At 40.4% G+C, this 15,521-nt stretch overlaps 1 long non-coding RNA gene across 1 annotated transcript; it reads left to right on the top strand.

Moving 5' to 3' along the window:
- The first annotated feature begins 208 nt into the window (after positions 1-208).
- On the top strand, positions 209-14,625 carry LOC122172224 (uncharacterized). Its single transcript, XR_010597669.1, has 4 exons — positions 209-318; positions 2,179-2,242; positions 8,372-8,469; positions 14,458-14,625. It is a non-coding gene; the product is annotated as an uncharacterized LOC122172224 (long non-coding RNA).
- Positions 14,626-15,521: the final 896 nt, after the last annotated feature.

A 15,521-nucleotide genomic window follows, 5' to 3' on the forward strand; every position in this document is an offset into this window, starting at 1 on the left:
CTTCTGTTGCCTTGTCCATCAAGGCAATTGTACAGCATTCCAGAGAAATGTTCAGAAATGTTAGCAGTCATTTGTTGCATGCAAATAGCTGCAGAATAAATCATTGTATATTGCAGCACAACCCCTGAGGGGGTTTGTACCTATGGAACTTGGTACTGTCACTCCACTTCCACATGTACCTTAATCATGTTATTCATTCAGTGAGAAGGAAGAACATTACAGCATGAGACTTTAATCCCTCACTGCTGATGATCTGACTCTGGGAGAGAGAGAGAGAAAGAGAGAGAGAGAGCAGGAAACCCATGCAAAAGTCTTTAGGTAAGATTCAAATACCATTATTTCTCTGCACTCACTATAAGCAAGGACCTCATTATCAGAACAGTTTCCTAAGATATTTCAGAGAAAGGTATGTGTGCCAGTATGTGTGTAAATACAGGGGTTAAATATCACCTTTAGGACATTGTATTTCCTGACCTCTAGGGCAGCTGGAAATATCTTTCCTGCTACCTACCAGGGGGCAACTCCACAAAAATTATTACTCTACCCCCTAACCTTCTGGATCATTTCCCCTAAAGAATATAAAAATGACAAAGGGAGAAAATACCATAATAATTAAACAGCATTCTAACAGGGGGCTTTTTTAAAAAGTAGATTTAGTGCATATTAAAGGTACTTGCCTATTTGAGACCCCTGGGGCAGTGATCCTATTAGCAACAGAACAGGGGTTGTGCACGTTGCTCCATGCTGTCATGCCAGTGGTCCTTAAACTTGACCTAGAGGGGAGCACCTCTATGCTGATTCAAGCCCTTACCTCTCTGCGGAGACTGCCAGCAAGGATGTTAATTATCACTGCCTGCAATGCAGACAAATCCACTGGAAACTAGACTGACACCACCAACTCCGATCCCAGAACAGCCATTGCATAGTACGGACATTTGTAGATATTCCTGAATGCTCCTGTCATGGAATGGACATGAACCAGTGACTGAGAGATGTAGGGCAATTGCTAATTAATCACCCAAACCAGCCAGGCTTTCTGATTTTAAAACAAGGTCATCTAGAAAGCTAAAGAAATACATTGACTAGCACAGCTTTGCATATTTTCGAAGTATTATGCCTATTAAGCAATTTTATACTAAAGAAAAGGCCAGACAAATAAATAGAAGGATACTAGACAGCTATAATCCATTGTAAAGGTTACAAAAAGCATACATAACAGCACATTTCAAACAGCTCTCCAACGCCTGAGAGGAATACCTACATTCATAAACTACGTGAACAATGGAGGGGTTGTCAAAGAATGCCCTAAACTACCTCACAGCTGAGACCCCTTTCATCGAAGTCATGAGTGTGAGTAGGCCAAGGTTCCATGAGCCAAATCTGTGAAAACAAGTCAATTTACACCAATTGAGGATACTCCTCTTTTCCACATTTTTTTTCCAGCTTCTGTTTCTGATAGCAATACTGCTCTGCAGATTGGAAAACAATAGTTTCCTCTAGCTTCATTTTGGAGTGAGGTGTCCCTGGGCAATTGGATTGTCTTGCTTCCTGGCTCCACTCCGGGCCCTCTGTCCATCACATTGGGACACAAAGAAAAGCTGTGTTTGACCTGATATTAACTCAAAGCCCTATCAGTCATGTATGGAAGGCAGTGGCAGGGGAAGAGTCATGATTTTTGTTAAGGTGGATATGACCGAGCGCATGCTTCAGCTCTCTGATCTAGTAGTTGTAACTATTTTAATAATAAATTATAATGACAAGCAATGCTATGATAAACAACCATATATTTGATCCCTACAACTCCAGTGAGGACAAAAGACGGTGACAGACAACAGGAATTGAATTAGAAACCTATTGCTATCAAACGCCCTAGATGGCTACAGAGAAGCTCTAAATGAAGATCGGGCCCTTGTTGGTATATTAGCACGTTCGAGGACACAGGCTGTCTGTTATGAGTTTGACTGCAGATTCATTTTTAATACTTTCATTGCCATTATTCCATTCATACTATATTCCAATATAAACAGACTGGGGACTTTTCCCAGACTTTGAAGAAATTCATACTGTAATGAACTGGCTCTTGTGTTTGGGTAGCACTGCCCTCTACTAGATGGAGTCATGCTAGATGTGCCTCAAAGGCCTTACAGCATTTGACAATTCTGGTGGTTTCTCCTTTAGCTCAAGTGATAGGCACCTGTGAACAGGAGGATCTGAATTCCATCCCTGATATTGCCACAAAATTGTAAGTAGTCATGGTATGCAGCCTAATGACAACCCTCTTGTTTCTAAATTACTTGGGATATGTTGCAGTTGTTTAACAGACAAAATATACGGATGACTAAGAGAAATGGTGACATAAAGCCCTTTCCTATTCCTCCCAGGGTTGGGAGGAATAAAAATCTATGAAAGATCTTTGCTTATTCTGTCTTGCTCTGTAGTATTAATCATGCATGTCAATGAATGAAAGTACAATTGTTAGAATAAGGGATTAAGAATCTCTGCAGTCTGATCTGTAAATAAGGGAATAGGTATTTCTTAATCCTTGGGGTTAAGATTTGCATGCATGTGAATGGGATGGGATGAAGTGGGATGAAGTATCTGGCAGGCAGTGGCTACCCAAAATTACAGCTCTACCCCTCTGCTTTTACTATTTTGGACAGGTTTTTGAGTCCTGTGCCACGTGTCTTCTATTCATATCAAACACTGGGGAATGGAGACTTAAAGGAAAAAATGTACCGTTTAAACCATGTATAAGGCACCCTGGGGAACATATCTGAACATAAGCATGAGCCGGGGAAGGGAGAGCAATTTTTTTAAATCAATGCTCTTCATATTATTTTTATAAAATCAGATGAAACAACAGATTTTAACATTTTATCATGTAATATCATTTAATATCCCAATAAAGGATGATAGAAAGCATTGAATTATGGGAGGCGTATATTGATTTTATACCGCTGGTATTTGTTCTCGGTAATTCCCAGAGATACACATACATAACTCAAGTACTTAGGCTTTGTTTCAGGAACGCCCCAGCAATTGTGGGGGATGGAGTGCATCATGCCAAGCTGCAGAGCGGTAAAACAGCTGGTCCATAGCCACTGTTCTATCATATGGGCAGGAACAGCAGCTCCACGTTCTACATGAGAGGTTTCGACCATTGAATCTCATTAAATGTAGTCGTTCCCCAGTCTGTCCCCACCCCACAGCACCGGCCTATTTAGGATATGTGTGAAGAGCCTTTAGCAAGGTGTTAGGGCACCTCTTTGTGGCTGCTCAGCCCATACTATTCCCATCACCACGGAGGCTTTGCATTTGCTATCCACACCTGTGTCACTTTCACCCTTACTGCAGATATATTGGAGGGGTAGAGGGAAAACCACTAAAAATTTGTGTGCTAATTAGTTGAATGAAATCACAGTAGTATGGACATTTCAAAGCCAGTTATTAATTTCAAACACAACAGGTGCTAGGTGAATAGTTTAGAAAAATATACCCAGCCCTTCCAAAGACTGTAAGTCTATGCAATATGAATTCAATCCAAACATTCATTGCTGAGCAGTTTGGTTTGGTTTCAGGCCTGGATTTCAATAAATGCATTCAAGAAATAGCTTTCTCATTATATTTCTTGAGCTAGGCTGTTATTCTGGAAAATACTAATTTAAAGGTGCCAGTATGTGCTGTTGCAAATTAATGACAGTTACATTCCCAAAGACAAAGATATTTTACTGGAAAAAGATTTCTTGTATTATTCACCACTTTTTATGAGGTTTCTTTGTTTGGATTCAGTCCTAAATTTAGGACTGAAATCCAGACATAAACTCATATGCAATCTTAACCCCCTAAAGTCACCCTGGGTATAAAGGCTATTAGCATTTTTCTCTTAATTATGTTTCTGCTGTACAATGGGTATCGGTATTTTTTTCAAACACGTTCAACATTTTATGGAAGCGTGGGAGATTTTTATGATCCTTTGTAGAAAATATTGCATTGCAATTTGGGATGCACATGAAAAAAATACTTGTGCAATATTTATCATTATTTTTTCTCCTTCATTTTTCATAGTTCTCTGGCCACCAGCAGCAGAACACCAAAAAAAACCCTAGTATTCTGACAGGTCATTTCATTATTATACACATAGATAGATATAGATGTATAACTGTAGACAGGATATTATAGAACAAATAAGAAAACAAAGGCCCTGCCCCAATGAACTTGCAATCTAACCCATTTTATTCATATTTTCCCTTCTATGGGAATAACTGATATTCCTTCACACTGCCTGAATAAATCAGTCAGGCACTAGGAAACTCCACAGGGCTATGGTGGGAAGATTTCTCCCACAAAACCATGGAGCTGTTCTACAGCTCTAGCCTAAGGGCTGGAGTAGACTCTGTGGTTCTTTTGTCCCATCCATCTCCTGCATGCGACTGGACGGCCAGAGGTCCCCAATATGTTGGAGCTTCCCGTCTTGTCACCACCTTATCTTGGGCTAGCCTCAAAGTACCATTCTGTATAGTAGCTGGCTCTGTGGAGCACAGTGCCGCACTGCACATGAGATGCAAAACTACAGCTAATCCACCTCGTTAAAAGCCCTCTGCACTGACAGGGGAGGAGTCAGGAATTGGACATAAAGAATGGAATACTGAAATTTGGCAAACTCAGCAATCCTACCCAGCATACATGCATGCACGCATACACACACGTATGCCCCAAACCAGCTCCTTATATTTATTTTTGTACATGGTGAAAAACCAAAGTAAAACTTATGGTTCCACATTCTTACTACAGAAAATGGCAGGGTCAGTCCTCAGCCACTGTTCTGATCACTTTTGCACTGTCTGGAAAATTATCCGAAGGGAGCACCTGAGATTTCCACCAGCATAGAGGAATCCTTCAGTGGCTTAAAGACAGCATAGCCAGAGCTGTCCACCAGTTGTTCTCATGCCCCACGTAAGGCATGCGTCAAGGGCTGGGAAAAGAGGGTCAGATCCTGTCTCTGACAGTGGGTAGTATCAGATGCTTCAGGAGAAAATGCTAGAATTCTTTTAATAGATCATTATGGAAGGATTTCACAATATGGGAAGTTTCTTCTTAAACCCTGTCAATGACTGATTGGCTTATGCCTGGAAGCAGGAGGGGTTTTTACCCCTTTTAATATTACCATGGATGTTCCCACCATATAAATGTAATATATGTAATAAATGCCATATAAATCCTCTTTGAATCCTGTAAATGTCTCAGGGCTGCCGGTGGGGGGGCGGGGGGGGGAGCAAGTGGGGCAATTTGCCCCAGGCCCTGAGCCCCATAGGGGCCCCCACAAGAATATAGTATTCTATAGTATTGCAACTTTTTTTTATGGAAGGGGCCCCCGAAATTGCTTTGCCCGACGCCCCCTGAATCCTCTGGGCGGCCCTGAAATGTCTTAACCACAATGAAATCACATGGCAATGAGTTCCTTTAATAATTTCATTGCCTATCTCTGACTTCTTCTACTGCTGCTATATCTTGTTTTGAGATGGCGTGACCTGCACTGACCACAGTTATACCATTACTTTATATAACAGCATTAAAATACTTTCTATTCCATTCTCCTAACATTTTGCTTGCTTTTTTGACCATTTCTGCATATTGAGCTGAGGTTTTCACTGATTTTGTCCACAATGACAGCCAAGCCTTTTTCTTGAGTGGCTGCAGTTATAATGTATATGAGTAGATCAGATTATTTCTTCCAATATGCATTACATTGTATTTGTCAGCAGTAAATTTTATCTGATATCATGCTCCCCAATCACCTAGATTTTTTAGGTCCCTCTGGAGTTCCCCACAGTCTTATCTAGTCATAACTAACCTAAAAAACTTTTTATCTTTTGTAAATTTTGCTACTTCACTGTTCATGCCCTTCTCCAGATACCTTGGATTGTAAGGGTACTCCAGTGCTAACCTTTTGCCTTGTTGAAAATTGACCATTTATTCCTGCTTTGTTTTTTTCCTCTCAGCTAATAGTGTCAGAACTTTGACTCTCACCCCATAACTAATCGGTATTATTAATCGGATTTTGCCAGTGGCTTTTTGAAAGTCCAAAATTCTGTATATTAGTTCTCAGAACTTAAGGATGAATAACATCTGTCCTGACGACTTGTTGCTATTAAAGGTACCAGTTTGTTTGAATACCTCCTCTTTTGCCACCTCTCTGCCTGTGCCTCATTTTTATTACTTGAAAAGAGCGTGTGTTGTTTCTGCGTGCTGCACTGGATCTGGCCAGATAGCCTGTACAGCAGACCTTGATTGAACTGCCCAATAAGACCACAAAACCCATTTTAGCAGCAAAGGAACTCGGTCAGGTTTATTGCCGACGAAGCATGGTCCTCGCTCCCCAGATCAATGTTTACAGTTACACTAGCACAGGTAGGCCTGTGATAATGGATGCAGCTCAGTCAGTGGCAGGACTTTCCACTGCCCCCTACAAAGGGTGAAGGCGAGGTATCCCGACATTTATAGACTGATACAAACAGTCTAGAATAAACAGCTTACGTATCACCTTACACTTTTCATGGCATGTTTGTTACCTCCCCTTGTACTTTCCTCCTGATGTTTCAGACAAAATATCCCTATTCACCACCTGTCTTTGTACTTTTATTCATGATGTTTCAGACAAAATAGCACTATTCATCACTTTTGTCAAACCATTTTATCCTGTGCTAGGTTGGGGTGTTCTTGTGCTCGCCTGCTGGAATGTGTTTACATATTCAGTGTGTTTTAGCAATGCTAGCAATACTGGTGCTGAATTCGTGTACCGGACACTGACTTGCAGGCAAGCATCTGCTTTTGACAGGGCCTGACTGTTGCTCATAGCATAACTTTTGCTGACTTTGGTTCAGGCCTTAAGCCTTGCAAGAGGCCCATGCTTCAGGCTCTCTCTTTCTACTACACTTGCTTATGGTCATTGTCAGGGTTCCCTCCCCACTCTGAACTCTGGGGTACAGATGTGGGGACCCGCATGAAAGACCCCCTAAGCTTATAAGTACCAGCTTAGTTAAAACCTTCCCCAAGGCACAAATCCTTTCCTTGTCCTTGGATGGTATTGCTGCCACCACCAAGTGATTTAGACAAAGATTCAGGAAAAAGACCACTTGGAGTCCCTATTTCCCCAAAATATTCCCCCAAGCCCCTTCACCCCTTTTCCTGGGGAGGCTTGAGAATAATATACTAACCAATAGGTTTGCAAAGTGAGCACAGACCAAACCCTTTGGTTTTTAGGACACTAAAAATCAATCAGGTTCTTAAAAGAAGAACTTTATTATAAAGAAAAAAGTAAAAGAATCACACCTGCAAAATCAGGATGGAAGGTAAATTTACAGAGTAATAAAAGATTTAGAACACAGAGGACTCCCCTCTGGACTCAACTTCACAGTTACAAAAAACAGGAATAAAACTACCTCTTAGCATAGGGAAAATCCACAAGCTAAAACAAAAGATAAACTAACACATTTCCTTGCCTTTACTTACAATTTCTGTAATTTTAGATGTATCATTTCGGGTTATCTTTTTAGGAGCTGGTTTACCTGTCTGGTCTCTCTCTCTCTGTTTTTCCCGAGAGGGAACAAACAAAGAGAGCACATACAAAATCTTTCCCCCACCCAGATTTGAAAGTATCTTCTTTCCCCATTGGTCCTTCTAGTCAGGTACCAACTAAGTTAATTGAACTGATTAACCCCTTACAGGTAAGTGATTCTGTACCTCTGGCCAGGAGGGATTTTATGTTACTGCATACATAAAGGTTGTTACCCTTCCCTTTATATTTATGACAGTCATATTCCATATCCTCTACATATTTAGTGTTTTTTTCTTCTAGAATTTCCACTACTTTACTAGAGATAGAAGTTAGACTGACAGAATGGTAATTCCTAGGTTCACTCTTCCCTCTATTTTGGAAGATCAGTAGTAGCATATTTACCACTATTTAACATTATATTTAAATTTGATGCTATTTAAATATCTCTACAGAATTAACACCAGGATTCCCCTTGATATTTCCAATAAGTGGTACTATAATATACATGAGATCAACCAAAGTAACAGCTGAAGAAACTGGGTTAGATGCACAGTTACTTAACAACAGGTTTCAGAGAAGCAGCCGTGATAGTCTGAATCCGTCTCTATTCAAGCCTAAGTTGATTGTATCTAGTTTGCATATCAATTCAAGTTCAGCAGTTTCTCATTGGAGTCTGTTTTTGAAGTTTTTCTGTTGCAAAATTGCCACCCTCAGGTCTGTTATTGAGTGACCAGATAGGTTAAAGTGTTCTCCTACTGGTTTTTGAATGTTATGATTCCTGATGTCAGATTTGTGTCCATTTATTCTTTTGCGTAGAGACTGTCCGATTTGGCCAATGTACATGGCAGAGGGGCATTGCTGGCACATGACTGGGAATGGCTGAGCCATTACAAACATTGAATCTATCTCCCCATGTAAGTATTCTCACACTTCTTATCAAATTGTCTGTACTGGGCTACCCTGATTATCACTTCAAAAGGTTTTTCTCTTACTTAATTGGCCTCTCAGAGTTGGTAAGACAACTCCCACCTTTTCATGCTCTCTGTATGTGTATATATATCTCCTCAATATCTGTTCCATTCCATGCATCCGAAGAAGTGGGCTGTAGCCCACAAAAGCTTATGCTCAAATAAATTTGTTAGCCTCTAAGGTGCCACAAGTACTCCTGTTCTTTTTGCAGTTACTTGACAACATTTGCATTAGACTGAATGGATTTGCTTTTCATGCCAAGGCAGAGAATGGAGTCTTTTGACACTAGGAAAATTATTTCAGAATGAATATTTGGGGACTAGTCCTCCTTTGGGCCCATTACTCACTGCCAATTTTTCAGAAATATCTGAGGTTTAGCATAATGGTGCTTAAACTCTGTACTTTTGGCAAGGGGTTTGGAGTCTGGACCACCCAGGTGAAAGTCCACTGTAGTTCATGAGTAATATTCCTCTAAATGCCTGGGAATGTCCCCCTCCAACATTTGGTTTTGGGGGAAGTAGGGGGCTTGGCCTCCTTTTGAATTCCACTTTTGTTGCAAAAGTCCACTTGAGTTCCAGGGGTGAGGGGAGGCCTTTGAAATAATAAAATAAAATAAACATCACAAAGATTTCACTCATTTATTGTTCCCAGGAGGCCAACCCCCAGACCCAAAAACTTAGCCTTACAGGAAAGATAAAAAGAAGGGCTGGTTAAGGCCATGGCTCTGGGCTTCTTTATCATTTTGTATTAACATGTAGCCTTGAGATGCCATGTTCTACCTACAAATCACATGTTCAGCAACCTATCCACCGAGCCACAGCTATCCAGTAATTGTTTGCTGCACAAACTCTGTAACACTTCATTAGTTCGGCCACACATCTACTTCCACTGAAAGTAAGTTTCCAAAACGACAAAGCACAGGGCAACATTACAGCTTCAATCTATTTTTAGTGCAACTTAAAAAAAATACAGGAAATGCAATTGAGGAAAAGGGTGCTTGCACTACAGTTTACAATTTAAAAAAAATAAGGTCTGTTATTTTTTCTGACAATCTTACATTTCTCCAATGAGACTTTGAGAAATGTGAAAAGTTATGTGATCATTTCTGACAGTTCCTGGCAGCTGGGCAGGCAAGCATTGGAAAGGATATCTCTCTCCCGATCCAAGATTAAATTTGGACTGAAACACAGGGCTCATTTAGGTAGCAATTAAAGGACCTTATAGACTGAGGGAGAAAGAAATGATAAATGCAAAGAGGCTTATTTAATGGGGATATTAAGTAAACTGCTGGTAAAAATGCCCATTTATCATCCATTGAATCCTAATTGGTTTCCTGTTCCTGCCTGCATGTGGCATTTTCAGAAGGAATTACCTTCCTTTAGTGCGACCGTTGCAAATGCAATAAATCAAGCCCATAGATTTTAGCTAATTTAGATAGAGGCTAAATGGGAGCCAAAGCATGCAAGAGTGCTTGCAATTAGTGTTCATTACAACTTTTAGCTTCAAAACCAGGAAGGATAATATTAATGCATCACTCCCAACCAAGGCTTTCATTCCAAGACTAGGCCACTCTTCATATGTCTAGCAGCAGTCATCCACCTTTGTAAGAAACCCATCCTACCAGAAATCTAATGGGAACTGATCCTGCTTTCTAGCTTCCCTTTAGATGCCCTTATCTTAATAAGATTTGTTTCTGTGTCCCGCCTTTTGCTTCCATGTACACTACTCCGTTCTCATCATTTTCTTGTAAGGTTCAAACTTTCATCAATATGAAAGCTAATAAATAAATAAATAAAGCAGCATAACCTTATAGATTTCAACTGGCATTTTAGCCATTTCAACTTTATCTTCTTCATGGAATGTTAGGAAGTAAACAATTTCCACTTGAAAAATCAGCAAAGTATATTGCAGTTTCCCAAGCAGTGACTTCCATATGTTGCATTCAGTGGGTTCATGAATATCCATCCACGAAAAATTAGTGTTTGCAAAAGGAATAAAAAAGCATGTGATAAAATGGAAAGTACCTCATTTTGCGAGGCCATGAGCTTCTATCAAATAGACAGTAATTCACATAGGCTGCCTTGGGGGTGGAATTTATGTCTGACCACTGTCTCTTGGTATTTTCTTTTTTACACAGCGAGACAATTCCCCCCACATTTTCAACAACAAAAATCTGGAGAAACTCTGTTTGAATGTAAATACAGTTACTCCAAATTTACACCAATGTAGGCTGAGCAGAATTTGGTATAGTGTTAGTAATTCCAAACAAGACACTAGGACTAAAAATCTCCCACCTTCTAAACACATTGAAGTTAATGGGAGTCACTTACATTCAGTGGCAAAATAATTAGGGTCACTGGGCCTTAATCTCAAGAAAAGTCTTTGTAAATTTGGTGAGACTTTCATAATTTCTGCTATCCCCTGAAAGAAAGGACTTCTTTTTGCTCTCAAAAGTAAACCTGACCCAATCTGGACAGTCAAGTGAGATAGATTTAGACACACTCTTCATCTCTATCTTTCGTATTTTAGGAGATATCCTACAGTTTTCACTTAGATTTGAACCCCGCTTTTACCAACAATGTCAGCCTTTTTGTTCTGTCATCTACCATGACTCTTTCCTGTTATTCTTTGTTTTCCATTTGGGTCACTTGTCATTCACCTGATTGCCCAAACACTGAGTTAATGGAGGCATCAAGGACCCAGAATTAACAGTCTTCATAGCTGGAAGGTATGTTACAAATGATCATTTGTGAACTGGATAGGTTGAAACCAAAGTGGGTAATAAAGAAATCCATTAACATACCAATACACAAATCTTCCATCCTTCTCCTCAATGTGCCCAGGAATGGTTACACTGGTCTACAATTTTTGAGACGTCGTCTGCTTCAGAGATAAAATGTGCTATTTATTATGTATTTTGATGTGCTGAATTCAAATGACAATTAAAACAACTGATTGGCTACTGTTTCTAAGATATTTAAGTTTTTACATTTTATGTCTATGTATATTGTGTAGATAGTAGAGTTTTAATCATAAATTGTAAACCTAGGTCTTTTCATGTGTTTATGGTTGCTTTACATGATAATATTTCACCTGTCCTGTTTATGGAACACTTTAAAAATCAGCAAAAGGGTTATATAAATAAAATGTATTATGATACAAAAGGCAAAAAACTATTCTGTACAAAGTTTAGTCCTATTCAGTGTCTACTCGGTGCTTCTTAGCTTGTCTCTTGTATTCATTAAATGGATCATCTCTTGTCACTGTCCAGCAATAGTCTGCGAGCATTGATGGGCTCCATTTGCCCTGATAGCATTTCTCCATTGTTGCAATGTCCTGGTGAAATCGCTCTCCATGCTCGTCGCTCACTGCTCCGCAGTTTGGTGGAAAAAAATCTAGATGAGAGTGCAAAAAATGTATCTTTAGTGACATGTTGCAACCAAGGCTTTTGTATGCCTTGAGGAGGTTTTCCACCAACAACCTGTAGTTGTCTGCCTTCTTGTTTCCGAGAAAATTTATTGCCACTAACTGGAAGGCTTTCCATGCCGTCTTTTCCTTGCCACGCAGTGCATGGTCAAATGCATCATCTCGAAGAAGTTCATGAATCTGAGGACCAACAAAGACACCTTCCTTTATCTTAGCTTCACTTCACCTTGGAAATTTTCCACTGAGGTACTGGAAAGCTGCTTGTGTTTTGTCAATGGCCTTGACAAAGTTCTTCATCAGACCCAGCTTGATGTGTAAGGGTGGTAACAAAATCTTCCTTGATTCAGTAAGTGGTGGATGCTGAACACCTTTCCTCCCAGGCTCCAATGACTGTCGGAGTGGCCAATCTTTCTTGATGTAGTGGGAATCTCTTGCACGACTATCCCATTCGCAGAGAAAACAGCAGTACTTTGTGTATCCAGTCTTCAGACCAAGCAAGAGAGCAACAACCTTCAAATCGCCACAAAGCTGCCACTGATGTTGGTCATAGTTTATGCACCTCAAAAGTTGTTTCATTTTGTCATAGGTTTCCTTCATATGGACTGCATGACCAACTGGAATTGATGGCAAAACATTGCCATTATGCAGTAAAACAGCTTTAAGACTCGTCTTCATGAATTAATGAACAGTCTCCACTCATCTGGATCGTGAATGATGTTGAGGGCTGCCATCACACCATCGATGTTGTTGCAGGCTACAAGATCACCTTCCATGAAGAAGAATGGGACAAGATCCTTTTGACGGTCACGGAACATGGAAACCCTAACATCACCTGTCAGGAGATTCCACTGCTGTAGTCTGGAGCCCAACAGCTCTGCCTTACTCTTGGGTAGTTCCAAATCCCTGACAAGGTCATTCAGTTCACCTCGTGTTATGAGGTGTGGTTCAGAGGAGGAGGATGGGAAAAAATGTGGGTCCTGTGACATTGATGGTTCAGGACCAGAAGTTTCATCCTCTTCCTCTTCCTCGTCTGACTCAAGTGAGAATGATTCTGGTGCATCAGGAACCGGCAGTCCTTCTCCGTGGGGTACTGGGCATATAGCTGATGGAATGTTTGGATAATGCACAGTCCACTTTTTCTTCTTTGACACACCTTTCCCAACTGGAGGCACCATGCAGAAGTAACAATTGCTGGTATGATCTGTTGGCTGTCTCCAAATCATTGGCACTGCAAAAGGCATAGATTTCCTTTTCCTGTTCAACCACTGGCCAAGATTTGTTGCACAAGTGTTGCAGCATATGTGTGGGGCCCACCTCTTGTCCTGATCTCCAATTTTGCAGCCAAAATAAAGGTGATAGGCTTTCTTAACCATAGTGGTCATACTGCGCTTTTGTGATGCAAAAGTCACTTCACCACAAACATAGCAGAAGTTATCTGCACTGTTCACACAAGTACGAGGCATCTCTGCTCACTTTGGCTAAACAGAAATGTGTCCCTTTGCAAAATCAAACACTGACAAATAAGAGAGCACGACACTGTATGATTTCTAGAGCTGATATAGGGCAATTTGTTCAGCAGAGTGATGTAAGCTTCGTTATGATTGCATCATCCATGACTTCTAGGAATAACATGATGCAATTCATATCATGTATGACGCAATACCAGCTTCAGATTGCATCATTCATTGTTTTGCCTAAAAAGCAAGCACTGTACAAACCCAGTCATAGATTTATTCATAGTCAAAGATGTATTTTAGTCATTTCTGGTTTAAATTGAGATCCCTTCCCTTTATAACTCATTTATCCTCCGCCATTCCCAAGTCAAGGGTCGTATATACTGACCCAATAGCATATCTTGAAAACTAGAGCCAATCAACAATTTTAAGCATCATTTTCGTTCTCAGTGACCCAGAATTAGTAAAGTTTGACTACATTTATTTCAGAAGCATTTTGGCTGTAGAGCAGTGTTATAGGAGGTGCTCTTGGGAAGACGGTAGTTACGCTGACTCTGCCATCCACATAAAAATAAATATTAAATTAACCAGACTAGATTAGACCAGAAAATAATCAGACACATAAAAACACACGTACTTTTACTAACACCACAGCACAGTTCATTGGGGAAAGCACAAGACTGAGAGTCAGGACACCTGGGTTCTATTTCCAGCTCTGCCCCTGACTTACTATGTGACCATTGTCAAATCACTTAACCTTCCTGTGCCACGTTGTGCCCATTTGTGAAAAGGAGGCAGTGATACTTACCCACTCTTGGAAAGTGATTTGATATCCACAGATAGACACTGCTGTATAAGCGTCACATATTTCTATTTATTTTAACTTAAACTCACCTTTAAGCAATGTACCTGAAACACCAGAAAAGCTTAGGAATTAGTGCAAAGGCTCTGGATTTTTATCCTGTTACAGGAAGGGAGATGTCACCATTTCAAAACTAGCTCAGTCTGTCTGGTCACACTTGGGTGCTCACTTCAGTTCTTGTCTCCGAACAGGTCTAAAAGTTAAACTGTAGGATAATCTCTATATAGCCTTTAAAACAAAAATCCAACACACTGGACAGAGAAGATGGGGGAAAACTTAAATTTGCAACAATCCTACTCTCCCTGATGACCCCAGTTGGCAATCGTTATTGTTGATTGATGGTGGCTGCTGTGTCCCTAGGTAAGGTGAGTCCTTTTTAATTTAAACCATAGCTTAAAACTATAAAACCTAAACTTTATAAACAATTCCCTTTCTCTCACTTTCTCTTTTCCTGCTATTCTAACAGCCTCCTAGCACTGGGCCATATGTCAGGGGCCTTACACAGAGCCTGATTGTTCCTCTTCTCCTCCCACACCCTCCCTCATTCACATAGAAGGGGACGTCAGCTATCTCCACAGAACCAGTGTTCCCTTATCGGGGCCTAAGAGTGAGTCCAGGATCCATGTATGTGGAGGGGAAAGAACTGTCCTCTCTTTACTTCAGCTCCAATTGTGAGGCCACTATCTGTAAGATTCCATGTGCCTGATGGAGCCCTGCTGTCTTTCAGACAACCCAGAAGGTGAAACTCCTTCCCAGTTTCTCTTCTGATTATTAAAAAACCTGGACACAGATTTTCCCAAAAGACCATATAAAGCTGGTGAGGACTGGTGCACTGGGCCATTATACTTCAAAAAGACAGAGACTGTGGAACTTGGAACTACAATCCTTCTGATTTCCAAATAATTGCCTTGATTCTGATCTCACAGGTTTTACACTGCTGTAACTCCATTGACTTCAGTGGAGCTACTTCTGATTTTATGCCAATGTAAGTGACATCAGAATCAGCCCTAAACGCCGGGCTAGATAGCACCTCTCACCTAATTAGTTTGACAACTCTTTGAAAGCCATCTCATTTAACCATTCATAAGGCCTCACAATCTTCAATAAGGAAGATGCTTAGGTTTTCCTTAAACAGATGCACCCTCTCTGCCAAACATTTAGTCCAATTAAGTCCCAATTTTATATTATTTTTCAGCCACATGTTACAACAAACAACAGACTAGAAACTCACATATGGTTCTTGATACAAGAATAA

The sequence above is a fragment of the Chrysemys picta genome, chromosome 1, assembly GCF_011386835.1.
Source record: "Chrysemys picta bellii isolate R12L10 chromosome 1, ASM1138683v2, whole genome shotgun sequence".
Classification (NCBI taxonomy): Eukaryota; Metazoa; Chordata; order Testudines; family Emydidae; genus Chrysemys; species Chrysemys picta.